This window comes from Zalophus californianus, chromosome 8 (assembly GCF_009762305.2).
Source record: "Zalophus californianus isolate mZalCal1 chromosome 8, mZalCal1.pri.v2, whole genome shotgun sequence".
Lineage (NCBI taxonomy): Eukaryota > Metazoa > Chordata > Mammalia > Carnivora > Otariidae > Zalophus > Zalophus californianus.
The window spans coordinates 45,629,682-45,644,411 of record NC_045602.1 but is presented as its reverse complement, the minus strand read 5'-3'; the positions used below and the strand labels follow the sequence as shown (position 1 = coordinate 45,644,411).

General features: G+C 40.9%; 1 long non-coding RNA gene across 1 annotated transcript; it reads right to left on the bottom strand.

Annotated features, from left to right (window-relative positions):
* Positions 1 to 1,697: 1,697 nt before the first annotated feature.
* On the bottom strand, positions 1,698 to 13,887 carry LOC113937051. The gene is made up of 3 exons (XR_003524470.1): positions 13,683 to 13,887; positions 2,783 to 2,849; positions 1,698 to 1,755 (listed from the first exon to the last, which is right to left on the bottom strand). It is a non-coding gene; the product is annotated as an uncharacterized LOC113937051 (long non-coding RNA).
* Positions 13,888 to 14,730: the final 843 nt, after the last annotated feature.

Here is a 14,730-nt window from a genome sequence, read left to right as displayed (position 1 = left end):
TGTGTGGTGTGGGATGAATAATTTTGGTTTTGCCTCAGTTGGTTTCCCTGTGAAATGAGAAGGATGGCCATGAACTCTAAGGTTGCTTTCAGCTCAATGATTCAAGACTTTGTATTGCTGAGCATCACCCAGGGAATGTTTTATCATAAAAGGCAGTGAAGAAAGATAAGCAGCACTGCCAGAGGCTTCATGTTCCCCTATCACCTTTCATTACCCAAAGACTGTTTGGAAGATACTGTTTTTCTGGAGAGTACACATTTTAGACCGGCAACAGCTCTGACTCAGATGTCAGACCATTGGTTTCCAGCAGGGCTTTCCAAAATTGGCCCTGTGCAAAGGCAAGGACGCCACACCTTGCCAGAGGACAGGCAAACTGGCAGGATCATCCCACCCCAAAAGATAAGGACTCTGGAAGTAGACAGTTCACCAGCCCTCTGCAGCTGTATGGAGAAAGGAACATGGTTGATGGATTTCCACCTTTCACAGAGCAAGGAAACATTTGCCTTTTACTTGTTTTCAGCCTGAGTGGGGGCTTTTTCGCAACAGGGAGTGCCTCCCTCCACAGGTGGGGACACACTGCCACCTGCTGGCTCTCTGCCTTTTTACACCAAGGAATGCTTGCTTAAGCCAAAGCAATGCCCTTTCCCCAGACAGCCTATTTAGAAATATCAGAAAATATCAATAAGTTTCTCATTTATTAATTATGAGTATATGAACAAAAATTGAGATCTTCATGGAGTAAAAAGTACAAAGTAATTCCTCTGTTGATATTCAAGGTCACATACTTGAAAGAGATCTGCACTAAAATTAGCAGCCCAGGATATTTGAGGATTCCTTCAATAATTTCAGTAGCTCATTTATGTTTTATAGGCACTTTTTAACATGGATGAGTATTTTGAACACATTACGATATGTGATGTTGAAAGAGCTTTATTTCACTTGGTACGTATTCATTTACTATTTACATATACGGCAAGAGACAATTAAACTACATTCTTGTTAAACACTTCTGGCATTTGGTACTATCAGTAATTCAGATTTGCCCTCATTAATTTACACTATTAGGCTTTGTGATTAATCTTCTACTATTGGAATGGTGCAGAGGTTAAAAGTTAATACAGATATAAATGGAACAAGCTTTGTAATTTTATCAGGAAAGTGGTTTGAGGTTAAGAGTTCATGAACATTTTATTTGAAATGGCTTTTGTGTTTCTCCATCACTGACAATGTTCTTTGGTTTTGGAACCTTTAATCACTTTTACTGCCTCCCCCAAAATTGTTCACTGTGTGTGATGGGCATCGTCAGGGTCTACACCAGTGCATGATATTTAATAGTGAAATGGCTGTCTTCCCTTTCCACCTTGAAATCTGGTCCAAGGTAGAAATAATATTTAGATCATTATGCAAAGCGAATCACGTAGTTTCACATTGCCTTGACTTCTTCCAATTTGAAGCTGGATTTTGACTTTACATTTTCATAACCAAAAGGTCCATTAAAATGTATTTGGCTCCGTTGTGCTACATCTCTAAAGTAATAAGAAGAAAAAAATCTTCTTGGCATTTTTAGCAAATAAGGCTTTTAAAAATATTGATGTCCAGGGGCACCTGGGTGGCTCAGTTGTTAAGCGTCTGCCTTCGGCTCAGGTCATCTAGGGTCCTGGGATAGAGCCCCGCATCAGGCTCCCTGCTCGGCGGGAAGCCTGCTTCTCCCTCTCCCACTCCTCCTGCTTGTGTTTCCTCTCTCGCTGCGTCTCTCTGTGTCAAATGAATAAATAAAAAATCTTTAAAAAATGAAAACATAAAAATATTGATGTCCAGGGGCGCCTGGGTGGCTCAGTCATTAGGCATCTGCCTTCGGCTCAGGTCATGATCCTAGGGTCCTGGGATTGAGCCCCACATCGGGCTCCCTGCTCAGCGGGAAGCCTGCTTCTCCCTCTCCCACTCCCCCTGCTTGTGTTCCCTCTCTCGCTGTGTCTCTCTGTCAAATAAATAAATAAAATCTTAAAAAAAAAAATTGATGTCCAGTCTCAGATCACCCATTTCATAAACCTAATGGAGTAAGAAACAAACTTGCCCACCTACAACTTACTCTTCCCTTGGTGTGCCTTTCTATTCTCTTTCAAGATACTCTCCAAAAGTTATTGAAATATAAAAAAAAAAAAGAAAGAAAAGAAAAAGGGGGTAAAAGAAAAAGGCAGAATGACAGATTCTCCTGACATGGGTGAAGAAAGGCCTGTGGTACTGAGATCCTATTTCCCACATGGCCGAGCCTCCTCTGAGTGCCCCAGCAAGATAAGAACACTCTCAGTGGATGGTCAGACCACTGGCTGGACTCATCTTGTATACACTGCCTTGTACACACATCTATCTCCTTATGTATACCAGCCTCTTATTTACCAGACTAGGCTACATACTCTCTGGTTTGAAGAGGCACTGCAGTAGACGGGACATAACCCAGACTTTGGAGAGCCACACACAGGGTTTGTACCCCCTTCTGCCATCTGCCTTCTACACCCCCTTACTATCTCTGCCTTCCTGGGGAACTTTTATAAAATGGGGCTAACAGTCCCCACCTTGCACAGTTATTAAAGGCACAAAGATAACATAATTATACATCTTATCTATGGAACACTTGTGTGCCAAGCACTTCGTATGAAATAGCTTAACTAATGATCACAACCTCTTTATTATCATCATCCTCATATTACAGATAAGGAATCGAAACAAAGGACAGGCTGTCATTTCTCCAAGGTTAGGAAACTGAGAAACAGTAGGGCCTCACACCAAAGCAGATCTGACTCCAGAAGTATAGCTCATTTCATGACATGGACTCCTTGCCTGGGTACTACCTGGAAAATAGTAAATGAGAAATAATAAACCATAAGCATTATGTTAACCAAGCACATAGACCAAGTCTCATATATCTGACTTTCCCATCAGTCTTGACATTGTATTCTGTACAGAGCTTTACGGTTTATGTGTGGCTGGCTTGCTTGCTTTAATTGACATTCTAATAATACAAACACACATACATATGCCCTTAACCCAAGAGTTTCCTAGGATTGCTTTCACAGAATGCCACAAACTGGGTGGCTTAAAACCACAGAAATTTATTGTCTCACAGTTCTAAAGGTGCAGAGTTTAAAATCAAGGTGTTGACAGAGCCATGCTCTCTCTGCAACTTAGTGGTTTGTAGGCATCCTTTGGCATTCTTTGTCTTACAGATGCATCACTCCAATCCTCCCTCTTCATGTAGCATTCTCCCTGTGTCTGTTTTCACATGGCTGTTTTTTTATAGGACACCATCCATATTATTAGAGGCCCACACTATTCCAGTATGACCTCATCTTAACTAATTATATCTGCAATGAACCTATTTTCAAATAAATTCATGGTCTGGGTTACCAGCAGTTAGAACTCTAACTTATCTTTTTGGGGGATACAATTCAACTCATAACAAGAGCCATCTCTCCTTATTCATACCTGGATGATCTCAACTGAACAAATGAGCCCTGAGACTCTAGAATCAGATAGACCTGCATTCAAATTAGGCGTGTGTCCTTGGGCAGGTTACTTAAGTGACTGATGCCTAGTTTTCTTATCTGGAAAGTGAGGATATTTATAGCACTTATCAGAGAGTGGCTATGATCTTTAAATGAAATAAGACACATAGAACTCTGAGCACTGTGCCTGGCACATGCTAATCCTTCAATCTGACTAGTATTGGATGCATTCTGCCTGGGGTCTCTACTGGGAAGGACCACCACTGAGATGGCTCTCCTGCCCTGTATAGAATGATACTTAGAGCCTTTAGTTAGGCATTTGCATGCCCAGCCCTTCCTCCAGCCTCCTCTGCTCACTTTTGAAAACCAACAAATGACATCTGCCAGCCCATAACAGAATCAGAATAATCACTCTGATTTACAAGTTAGAAATTTCACTAGCTTAGCATTATCCTTGGAGATCTAGCAGCCCAAACTAAGTTGACTTTGCCTCTCTTCATTGTCAAATTTGGCTTCTGAGCACCCCACCATGTGACACAGGAACTGGCTGCAGCTAAAGCAGCCAGAGCTGTTTTATTTTTTATTTTAATTTATTATTTATTTGGTGAGCTGTTGCTCACCAAAGCAACTGCAAAGCAAGGGAGAAAAAAAAAAAAAAAACAGTGGCCTCACATATGTCTGCTGCACAAGGCAGCAGAGGAAAATTAACCCACCTCTTTAATCACAATTTTGCATCCCACAATCTTCAGCTGACAGAAGTGATAATCATTTGGTTCATTGATTCTGGGATTAATCGCTAAGGTTAATCCTGGCGTGTATTGATTCCATTTCTGCTGGCTGTAACTAAAGTGTTCAAATTACTTATTCCAACTCTGACAGCAATGGGTTCCCAAAACAAAGGAAGTTGAAGATGAGCTATTACACCTGACATCTCTGCACAGCACCTAATGACAGCGTTGACTACCCATCTCTCAGCAAGAGGAGCCCCTAATAGGGTAGGACCAAGCACCCGTTCTTGCTATTATTATACACTGGTGTTTTATAAAGTTGATCCATCAGTGTCTAGAAGAATTGGAAGTAGTTTTATCTCAAAGAATCTGAACTTAAAATTTGGCTGCAAAGACAAACAAATCATGTAGGCAACATAGTAAAACAGGTCCATTTCACCAACTTGACTTCTATCAGAAAACACCAGCATCAGTTACCCTGAGGTCCTCCAGAATTTCACAGTGCTGACCATTAGCCAACAGAAACTTCACTGCAAAAGTAAAATTTGCAAAATGACAATGCAGTGTATTCATCCCTTCCTTAACCTGTCAACATGAACTGCTGGTCTGATAGAAGCAGTGGGCTGTCTTTTACTAAGCACGCTTGTATGGCCTCTTAAAAGGGACAAAAGGAAACTTCCAGCCTGGTGACACAGATGACTCGTGGTTCCAAGTAACCCTCTCACTACAGCACAATGGAAGCCTAGAAGAGACAGTATACAATGGCATGGCTGGTTTCACAAAAGTTGGGGAAAGTCTCAAAACATAATAATAGTAAATGGAGGCCTGAGTGATAAGAACAGTGGGCTGTTCTTTGTTATGAGGGGCTGTCCTGGGTGTCATAAGATGTTTAGCAGCATCCCTGCCCTCTGTCCATCAAGTGCAAGTGGCACACACTCCACACCATTTTAAGATGGAAAAATGATTCCAGACATTGCCACATATCCTCTAAGGGACAAAGTCATCTCCAGTTGAGAACAACTTATTTCACTTTATACTTTTTAAAGCTAAACATATAAGGTAAAATTTCAAGGATAACTACTAAAATAGAAATACACTATCTAAATTCCAAACTAATTGAGAGAAAACAAGAAAGAAATATTTTTAGAAGCCCAAAATAAGGCAAAACACATATAAAACTGGGACAAGTATACATCATTAAAAATGACAGTAAACAAATCCAAATATGTCCATCATAATAATAGAGTTCCACTTCACAAAGGGAGCATGAGGAGCTCTTGTCTCCAGCAAAGTCTCTGGAAAGTGTCTTAAGAGCATATAGCAAAAAAGAAACATTTATTAAATAAAATCTACTCTATCGTGGTGCAAACAGTGTGAGTCTATGGCACGTGAGTTATAATATGTTTCCTCCCTCCCCCTTACTTCCCAAATCAGCATGATGGAATAAGGAATCAGAGCTTGTTAAATAACATCTTGGAGATGCAATCAGCCAACTCCAAAATGTTAGAAATGACAAGACAAATGGTGTTACTTCTTTAACGTATAAATGGCAAGTGAAAAAGAAGGCAAGAGGCTGATTTCCCTGCCTGAGCCATGTTGTTCAGGGAATTTGATTCCATTCTCAACTGCCAGGGTAGAGTCCTCAAGTTTGGCTAAGCCAACCCCCCACCCCGATCCTTTCCTGCAATTCCCGTGCATGCTTCACAGGTGATCATGTGATTCAAAAATTCTTTTTTTTTTTTTTAAGAATTTCATTTATTTATTTAGAGAGAGAGATCCACATGAGTGGGGGGGAGGGACAGAGAGAGAGGGGAGAGAGAATGTCAATCGGACTCTGCCTTGAGCACAGAGCCCAACATGGGGTTTGATCTCACGATCCTGAGATCATGACCTGAGTGGAAATCATGAGTCAGACGCTTAACCGACTGTGCCACCCAGGTGCCCCTGATCTAAGGATCCTAAGCAAGTAGAACCAAAATAAATTTTAGGACTTCTGTTGGGAAACACAAGTCAATAGTACACTCTGTCCACTTGGACATTTCAGGATGCACATGTATGATAGGGAATTATAGGAAAACTTTGAACCATAACAGAAACAAATCTGAGGAATTAGCTAATAAGCATAGAGAAATGGTGGACCTGAAACCGCAAATAAATTTTCCTGTAACCCTACATCGTAAGTCTCTTCAGTTATGTTAGCTAATACATTCCCTTTATTTCACAAGCCAGTTTGACTTGAGAAGTCCCATATCTTGCAGAAATCCTGCTAGTGAACGTAGATGGTCTCTGGAAACAGAAGGACTATGCTCAAAACCACTAGGTGATACCGTCTTTCCAAGGAATAGGCCAATTATCAGACACTAGTTTTCCTCAACTGATTCACTTCACTGGTTCATTTTAAGGAGGAAGAAAAGAACAGGCATTCAAAGGCATGAAGCACAGTGAAATAATCAGACATTAGATTCATTGTTGTGTCTGTTTTTAATTAACACATGCATTTGATAATTTTTAAGTTTTGGGTCCTCCTTATGATTGCAACCCCTTTTCTGGCAGTTTTTCATTCCCGTTTTTGGATTAATTCAACTGTTCAGGTCAGTGCATGGATATTGCTTTCCTGCTTTGATGAAGTTGGCAATATTTAAAGTACTGTCCGGTCAAAGACAAACATGACTGGGCTCTTCCATAAGGGAATTTGTGGCCTAAAAAAGGACACAGACACTATATTTTTAAAAAAATGCTCAAACTATATGCTAACTTTGATGAAAGAGTTACACACAGAGCAGAGGAAGGGGTGGAGACCCTGATGAGTGCACCTCACTCAAAACCAATGGTTTTCCCACAAATTGACCATCAGCTGATCCCAAGAAAAGGGACTAGGATAAAAATATGATACATATTACATGTCATTTTCTTCCGTTGAATAAGAGCAGCCTGCATTACTCGCATTAGATACTATATAATTAGGCAAAAAAGCATTGTACTTAAAAGAGTGCAGGAAAAAGGAGAGGCAACAGAGTAAAATTTGCCTCAACAGATAGCCTCTCTGGCCACTTGGACCAAATTTTTACACTCTGCCTTAACCCTGCTCTACTTTCAGTTTCTGAGTCTTTGTTTGGCTTCTGGACCAGAAGCCACCATGTTTGGTCAAAACCAGGTCAAAAAACATGCAGTTCTTATACTTTCATTCAACCTAGTAACAATATTAAACTTCACCCTACCTTCTGAAAATGAAGGGTCCGATTGTGGTATCTATCTCAATTCCTCTGTACTTGTCTGTTTTTGAAATTTCTGTCATCACATAATTTGCAGAGGCTGATCAATTGGTAAGATTTTCTAGTAATACGACTCCAGTGTATACTTTACGATCTATTCTTTCGAAGTGTCACCTCTCTAATATATTCTAAATTATTATTTTTCAAGCATTTCAAAGCTACAATATGACATTTGTTTTACTTCACAACACTGTACAAACATACACACACAAACATGAAAATTTGCTCTAATTCTCTAATACTTGGATGTTTTTAAATTCTGGTTACAAACCACCAAATTGATTTCTCCACCCATAATGTTTTGACAACAGCTCTAAAGAATCTAATAAGCTACATAACTGCAGAAATATCTTCTGAGATTTTTGTTTCCAATTTCAAGTTGGTTATTACTCTTCTCTAATTCTATTATCAACAAGGGGGTCTATGGGAATTTCTCAAATAACATCTGGGAGTCTATCAAGTAACAAGATGGTGTTGTAGTACTGAGTCTTCCTTACAGTGAAATAGTTGGATATACTCTAGCTATGTAACAACATTTAGTTCATTCTGTTAATTTTCTACAAAAGTTTCTGCTGATTTCCAGTTACCCATTACTTCCAGTTGCTCACAATATTAATTCACTGTCCCTTGCTATTTAATCATTTTAACATTGCTAGTTTTTTGCTTGTTTCTCCTCAGTACCCATGTATTACTAGTGACATGGACATGGAATCCAGAGGGTAATTTCCATTTTCATAATCATTGCCTACAGTTGCAAAATATTGCTGTCATAAATTTAATTTACAAATATTTCAGAAATTCTCCAATTCACAGTGGCTGCCCTTTTCTTTTTAATTTCATATAACTAGATGTATATATAGTCCATAAATCTGACAAAGTACACAAAATGAAATATTCATTAGAAACCCAAGTAGTATGCCAAACTTTCTTTTTTTAGTCATATGGTCCAAGATTAGCATTCTTATCTTCATGTAAATTCTAATATTCTATCCCAAGAAATATACCAATCTATTCCTAAATTAAATTTAAAAATAAATAGAAAGCTGTCAACCTCATTCTTGGCTCCTAGGACTGCAAGAGTAAGAGGTAGTCAAGCAGACATGCAGCTGATTGGCTAAACAGTGGTTCAGAGGGCTCTTATAATCACTAAGAGTTTACCAGACTCCATGACTCTGATCCCTGGAGGAGGCCAGGAAGCATGGAGTATCTGAGGGTGGGTACAGATGGATCTCCAGCTATATCTAACAATTCTTCAGTCATCCCTGGAGGGCTTGCTCTTCTGTTCTCAATAGCATCTTCTCAAATTTTTTGCCTTTTCCTTCCAGCCCTAACTTACTTCTTTCAGTAACTCTCAGCAGATGATCTAGTCTTAGATTTTAGCAACTGTGCTTCTAATGGCAACCAACATATATTGAAGGCATAATATGGCTAGGGTCAGTTTTAATTAATTTGTGTGTATTAATTCATTCAACACTCCTAACAACCCTAGGAGGTATGAAATTTACCCTTTTAAAGATGAGGAAACTGAGGCACCTTAAGGTTAACTACTCAAGATCATCCAGCTACTACATGGGAGAACAGAAATGTAAATCAGAATGTGGCTCCAAACGTAGCCCTTTGACAATAACATTAAAATAAATGCTCCCAATTAAAATATTCCTCAATCCTTCTCCTCCTTATGTTTGCATATAGCTAACCTGTACCAGCAGTTACACCCCACCCATAACTGGCTGAGTACGCCCTTTAACTTCTGTTCTAGAATTGCCCTCCTCCTACAGCCACTTGTTCCCTTTTTCTATCCTTTCCTAATTCTTTATTATCAGCTCTTCAATGTAAAAGGTAAAGCTATTATTTTGTTAATGTGGTGTATCATATTGATTGATTCAGATATGTTGAACCATCCTTGCATCCGAGGCATAAATCTCACTTGGTCATGGTGTATGATCCTTTTAATGTGCTGTAGAATTCAGTTTGCTAGAATCTTATTGAATATTTTTGCATCTGTATTCATCAAGGATATTGGCCTATAGTTTTCTTTTCTTGTGGTGTCTTTGTCTGGCTTTGGTATCTCTGTGACCACATTACAAAGAAAAATACCACATGATCATGTCAGCAGAGATGGGAAAACATTTGACAAAATTCAACATCCATTCATGATTAGAGCTCCCAACATAATAGGTATAGTAGGAACTTACTTCAACCCATATACAAAAAGCCCACAGATATAATAATTGATGTGAAAAAGCTAAAAGTGTCCCGTTTAAGATACAGTATAAGGCAAGGATTCTCATTGTCACCACTTCTATTCAACCCAGTACTGGAAGTCTTGGCCACAGCAATTAGACATGAAAAATAAAAGGAATCTAAATCAAAAAGGAAGAAGTAAAATTATTTGTTTGCAGATGACTTTATCATATACATAGAAAAGTATAAGGATTCAACAACAACAACAAAACCTGTTAGAATAAACAGATTCATTTAAAGTTTCAAGACACAAAATCAAAATATGAAAACAACTGCATTTCTATGCACAATAAACTATCTGAAAAGAAAATTAAGAAAACAACCCTATTCACAATAGCAACAACAAAAAGGTACTTAGCAATAAACTTAACCAAAGAGATGAAAGACTTGTATGCTGAAAATTATAAAACACTGAGGAAGGAATTAAAAGAGACAGATAAATGGAAAGGCATCCTGTGTTTATGGATTGGAAGACTTAATATTATTTAAAATATCAGTGCTACCCAAGAAGACAAGAAACTGAGGATAGGACATTGAGGCCACCGATATAGATAAGGAATGAGCAGAGTAGAAGGGACAAGAGGAATCTGTTAATAATGAACTCTTTGAGAAACAGAGAGGCAATAAAGAGAGAGGATCATGGGAATGAAAGGAGCTACTTTTAGGAGGGAGCTTCAACTATGTCCAATTCGGCTGACTGTATTGAAAAGTTAGAACAGGACAAGGAACACTGGGTTCAGAAGGAAGAGATTTTTTAAGGCCCTTCCAAGATTGCTTTCAGTAAATTTAGGAGTAACTTTTAGACAAATAGACGTATTGAGGATGGAGGAATAGACTACTTTCTTAAGAAGTCAGTATGAATGGACGAAAGGTGCACATCCAAGCTCCAGATTAGGTGGGGCTAAAGGTAGGCCTCATTGTTTCAGCTTTACCTCTTCTTTTCCTAGCTTTATTGAGGTAGACTGACAAAATAAAAATTGTATAATTTTAACATGTACAACCTGTTTTTGATTGTGAAATGATTACAGTCAAGCTAATTAACATATCCATCGCCTAGTTACAATTTTTGATTTGTGTGGTGAGAACACTTAAGATGAACTCTCTCAGCAAATTTCCAGTATATGATACAGTATTTATTAACTATAATCACCATCATCTCCAGAACTTCAACTGCATGACTGAACCTTTCTACCTTTTGCCCAATATCTCTCCATTTTCCACATCTCCCCTGGCAACAATCATTCTACTCTTTGTTTTTATGAGTTTGATGTTTAAGACTCCAGACATAAATGAGATCATACAATATTTGTCTTTCTGTGTCAGGCTTATTTCACTTAACATAATGTCCTTAAGGTCCATCCATGTGGTAGAAAATAGCTGAATTTCCTTCTTTATTTTTTTGGTTTGTTTTGTTTTAAAGATTTTATCTATTTATTTGAGAGAGAGAGAGAGAGCACAAGCAGGGACAGAAGGAAAGGGAGAAGCTGACTTCCCTGCTGAGCAGAGAGCCTGACGCAGGGCTCCATCCCAGGACCCTAGAATCATGGGGCGCCTGGGTGGCTCAGTCGTTAAGTGTCTGCCTTCGGCTCAGGTCATGGTCCCAAGGTCCTGGGATCGAGCCCCATATCGGGCTCCCTGCTCCGCGGGAAGCCTGCTTCTCCCTCTCCCACTCCCCCTGCTTGTGTTCCCTCTCTCGCTGTGTCTCTCTGTCAAATAAATAAAATCTTTAAAAAAAAAAAAAAAAAAGGCCCAGGACCCTAGAATCATGATCTGAGCTGAAGGCAGAAGCTTAACTGACTGAGCCACCCAAGCACCCCTCCTTCTCTACTTTTAAGGCTGAATAATATGTATGTGTGTGTATATATATGGGGTGTGTGTGTGTGTATATATGTATATGTGTGTGTATATATATCTATAGCATATATAGCTAGTATTTATATATGGTTTTATATATATATATATATCTTCCCATTTTTTATTCCTGCCCTCTCTTCCCACCCTCCAAGTTCTAGCTCTAATGAAATACATCCCCTTCTCTGTACCAACTACATATTTTTTACTCTTCTGTGCCAGTCCCTTTCTTGGAAAATGCTCATCTTCAAAATTTTACACTCATTCTCTTGTATTTACTCTTTAACGTCCAGTTAAAAGTGTCTGCATATTTGGGGTCAAGTCATACCTCCAAGACAAAATAAAGTCAGGTGTACAAATAAAGTCAGGTGTCCCCTCCCTTGTACATCCCTGGACTGGTTCATGTATCACATCTTACAGCAGTTAGTTTATACATCCATCTCCCTCACTAATTTTTTTACCTCAGCCCCTAATTTGTAAAAAACAGAGTCTCAATGCTTTTAGAAGTTAAAAGATAGATGATCACAGTTGAAAGAATTAAAATGACAAGGGCTAAGATGTTAAGCTGACACTAAAAGCATCCAAGAAAGATTACCACTTATTTGAAATTTACAAAAAAAGTGAGAAAAAGAAAAAGGGAAGGGGGAGGGGAGAGTATGTGTGATTGACACCTCAGGTGACTCAGCATATCACTTCCTCACTTTTGCAAAGTGAATCTCTAAGCCTCTAGATTCTGCAGTGAGGGCAATGGACTAGAATTCAGAAGAATTGGGGGTCTAGTTCACAGGGTATCACTGATGATTTTTATATTTTTAAGAATGTGATCTAATCCACAATTCTGTTTTCTCTTTTGTGACATTGAGCTTTAGAGCCTACCCCATGGTCCCGAGGGGTCCAGGGGAAAATAGGAGGGAACAAGTAGGAAAATACTACAAGCCAGGCTCTAGAGTCATTTTCAGCTGCTCCTCAAATGGCTACAGTGAGGAAGAGCCTAGAGCTCCTCACCTTTGAGATGCAAAGTGAACAGAAGGGGTAAAAAAAAACTACTAGATTAGTGCCAGAAATGAGGAAGTGGACCCACCTCTGTCTTCCTCCAGGCCTGGGTTCTCCTTTCAAACCATGACTGGAGGAGAAACTTGTTTCTCAAATTGTGCTAGAGAGAGGATGCATGTTACCTGTAGCATGAGCCCTAAACTGAAAACTGTCCCTCACGGACTACATGTTATTTGGCCAAAAGTTATTTGAACGAAAAAGTCAATAGGTTAATGTTCACAATTTAGTTTAAACGGCATTTGATCAGAAAGTAAAGTCCCCAGTTACTGTTTTACTGATGCTACAATTTGGGATGTCCGTCGGGGTTTTGGGAATGGGGTGGTTTTTGCAATTGCTAAGTGTTTGGCTGTTTTTCAGAATGAATGAAGTCTACTTATCTTTGCTTTCTTTCTTAAATTTCTAATTCATATTCAACCAATATGCTGTTCTGTGCAGTGTGTAATAGTTAAAGCTGAGAACAACATAATCAGAGCATTTCCTTGCAGTACTGGGGACTGGGGGCACTGTGCTGGGCTGGCTGTTCCTCAGTTTTTGATTAGCCCAGCCACCAGTTGGCCTGGCTTGGAGGAAGGAAGGTTGGTCCCTGCCCCATAAGGGACCTGCTTCAGAACCTCTACCCCTTGCATGTTTTCTCTCTTCTTTTCCTCCCGGAGTTCTTTTCTCCTTTCTCCTTGCTAAGCCTCCATCTCTCTCACTCTATATCAATTTTCCTATTTTACTGTCCATCTTTCAGTCTTTCTCTTTTTATAAAAGTTTTTGCCTTTTAAGTGCGAATATTGGAAATGTTTCTGCACTTTTCCAAACGGCCACCAGAGGGGGCCCTATAATCCGGCGGTCCAGTCTCTGGGGCTCTGCGCGCTCTAAAACGACCCTACTTTCTAAGGCTCTAAACACTTTACCAGTTCCCGGTTCCTTAAATTTCCATCTCTGCCAGCCTTAAAGGGCCACGCTGCTGCTTTTCTGCTCCTCATTTGATTCTCCTCCCCGCCCCTCTCGGAGAGCCTTTGTTTTCGGCTTCCTAGAACACTTACCTTGAGTTCCTTCACACTGCTTTCCCCCACTCGCTGATTTTCAGCCTCCGATCCTATAGTCTCCGTCTCTGTCACTTCAGGCCCCAACTCGCCAAGAAAATGCCCTTGACAACTGTCAAAGACTCGCATCGGTGGGCTCTTCTTTGTGGCGCTAAGCCCCAGTGCAGGATCACTCCCCTTTTGGTGGCTTGACCCTAAATGCCTGCTCTTCCTCTGCCAGGGGATAGGGCGTAGGACCCGCCTGATGCCACTCGAGACACCAAGGACCAGCCCCCAGTGCTATCCCCGCCTCCCGCCGGGAAGCGGCCCCGCACCAGGCCACTGGGGGCGCGGGGCTGGCGGGTCCAAATTTACGCGCAGTTGTTCGGAGACCCTCCCACGGCTTTCCTCTCGCCTGACAGCCCTGAAGACCCCCATCTCGTGGGCTCTAGTCAGTATCCCCCGTCTGCGCGACACTCCGATTGTGCCTAGACTTGTAAGCCGGCCAGGGCTTCCTAGTGGACTACCGCGTCCTCATCCCGGTGCGGGTCCCCTGCCCCGTTCAACCAGCAGCAAAAACCTGGGCTAGAGACCTCCTTTCCTGGGCCGAAGCCCCCGAGGGGGGGCGGGGCGAGACCCGAGGGAGGAAGAGTTCCACGTCCCGGGCTCTTGCTGTCCTCTTTGACCACCGCCCCGACTGTCACACTGTGGTTAGACTTAGGACGCCCTTTGATGCCGCCCCAATTCCCCCGCCCCCGTCTTCGTTATTCAAAGAACTTCCCTTTCCCCAGCTTCTCGCTCTCCTGTTTTTCTACTCAAAACCGGGCAAGGACTCTCTAATCTGCTCTTCCCTGAAAGCCCAGCCCCGGTCGTCGGCGTCCGAGGGTCCACAGTCTCTTTCTTTAGAGAGAGAGGATTGTGGTTTGACTCCCTCGTCATGGTTTCACCGATGACGTATCTTCTCATACCCAGTTTAACAGCTTTTGAGGAACCTCAAAACTGCCTTCCTTCCCCCAGTGCTTCTCAGGTGAGGTCTTCCGCACCCAGAGAGCCTTCGACCCCTAAGACC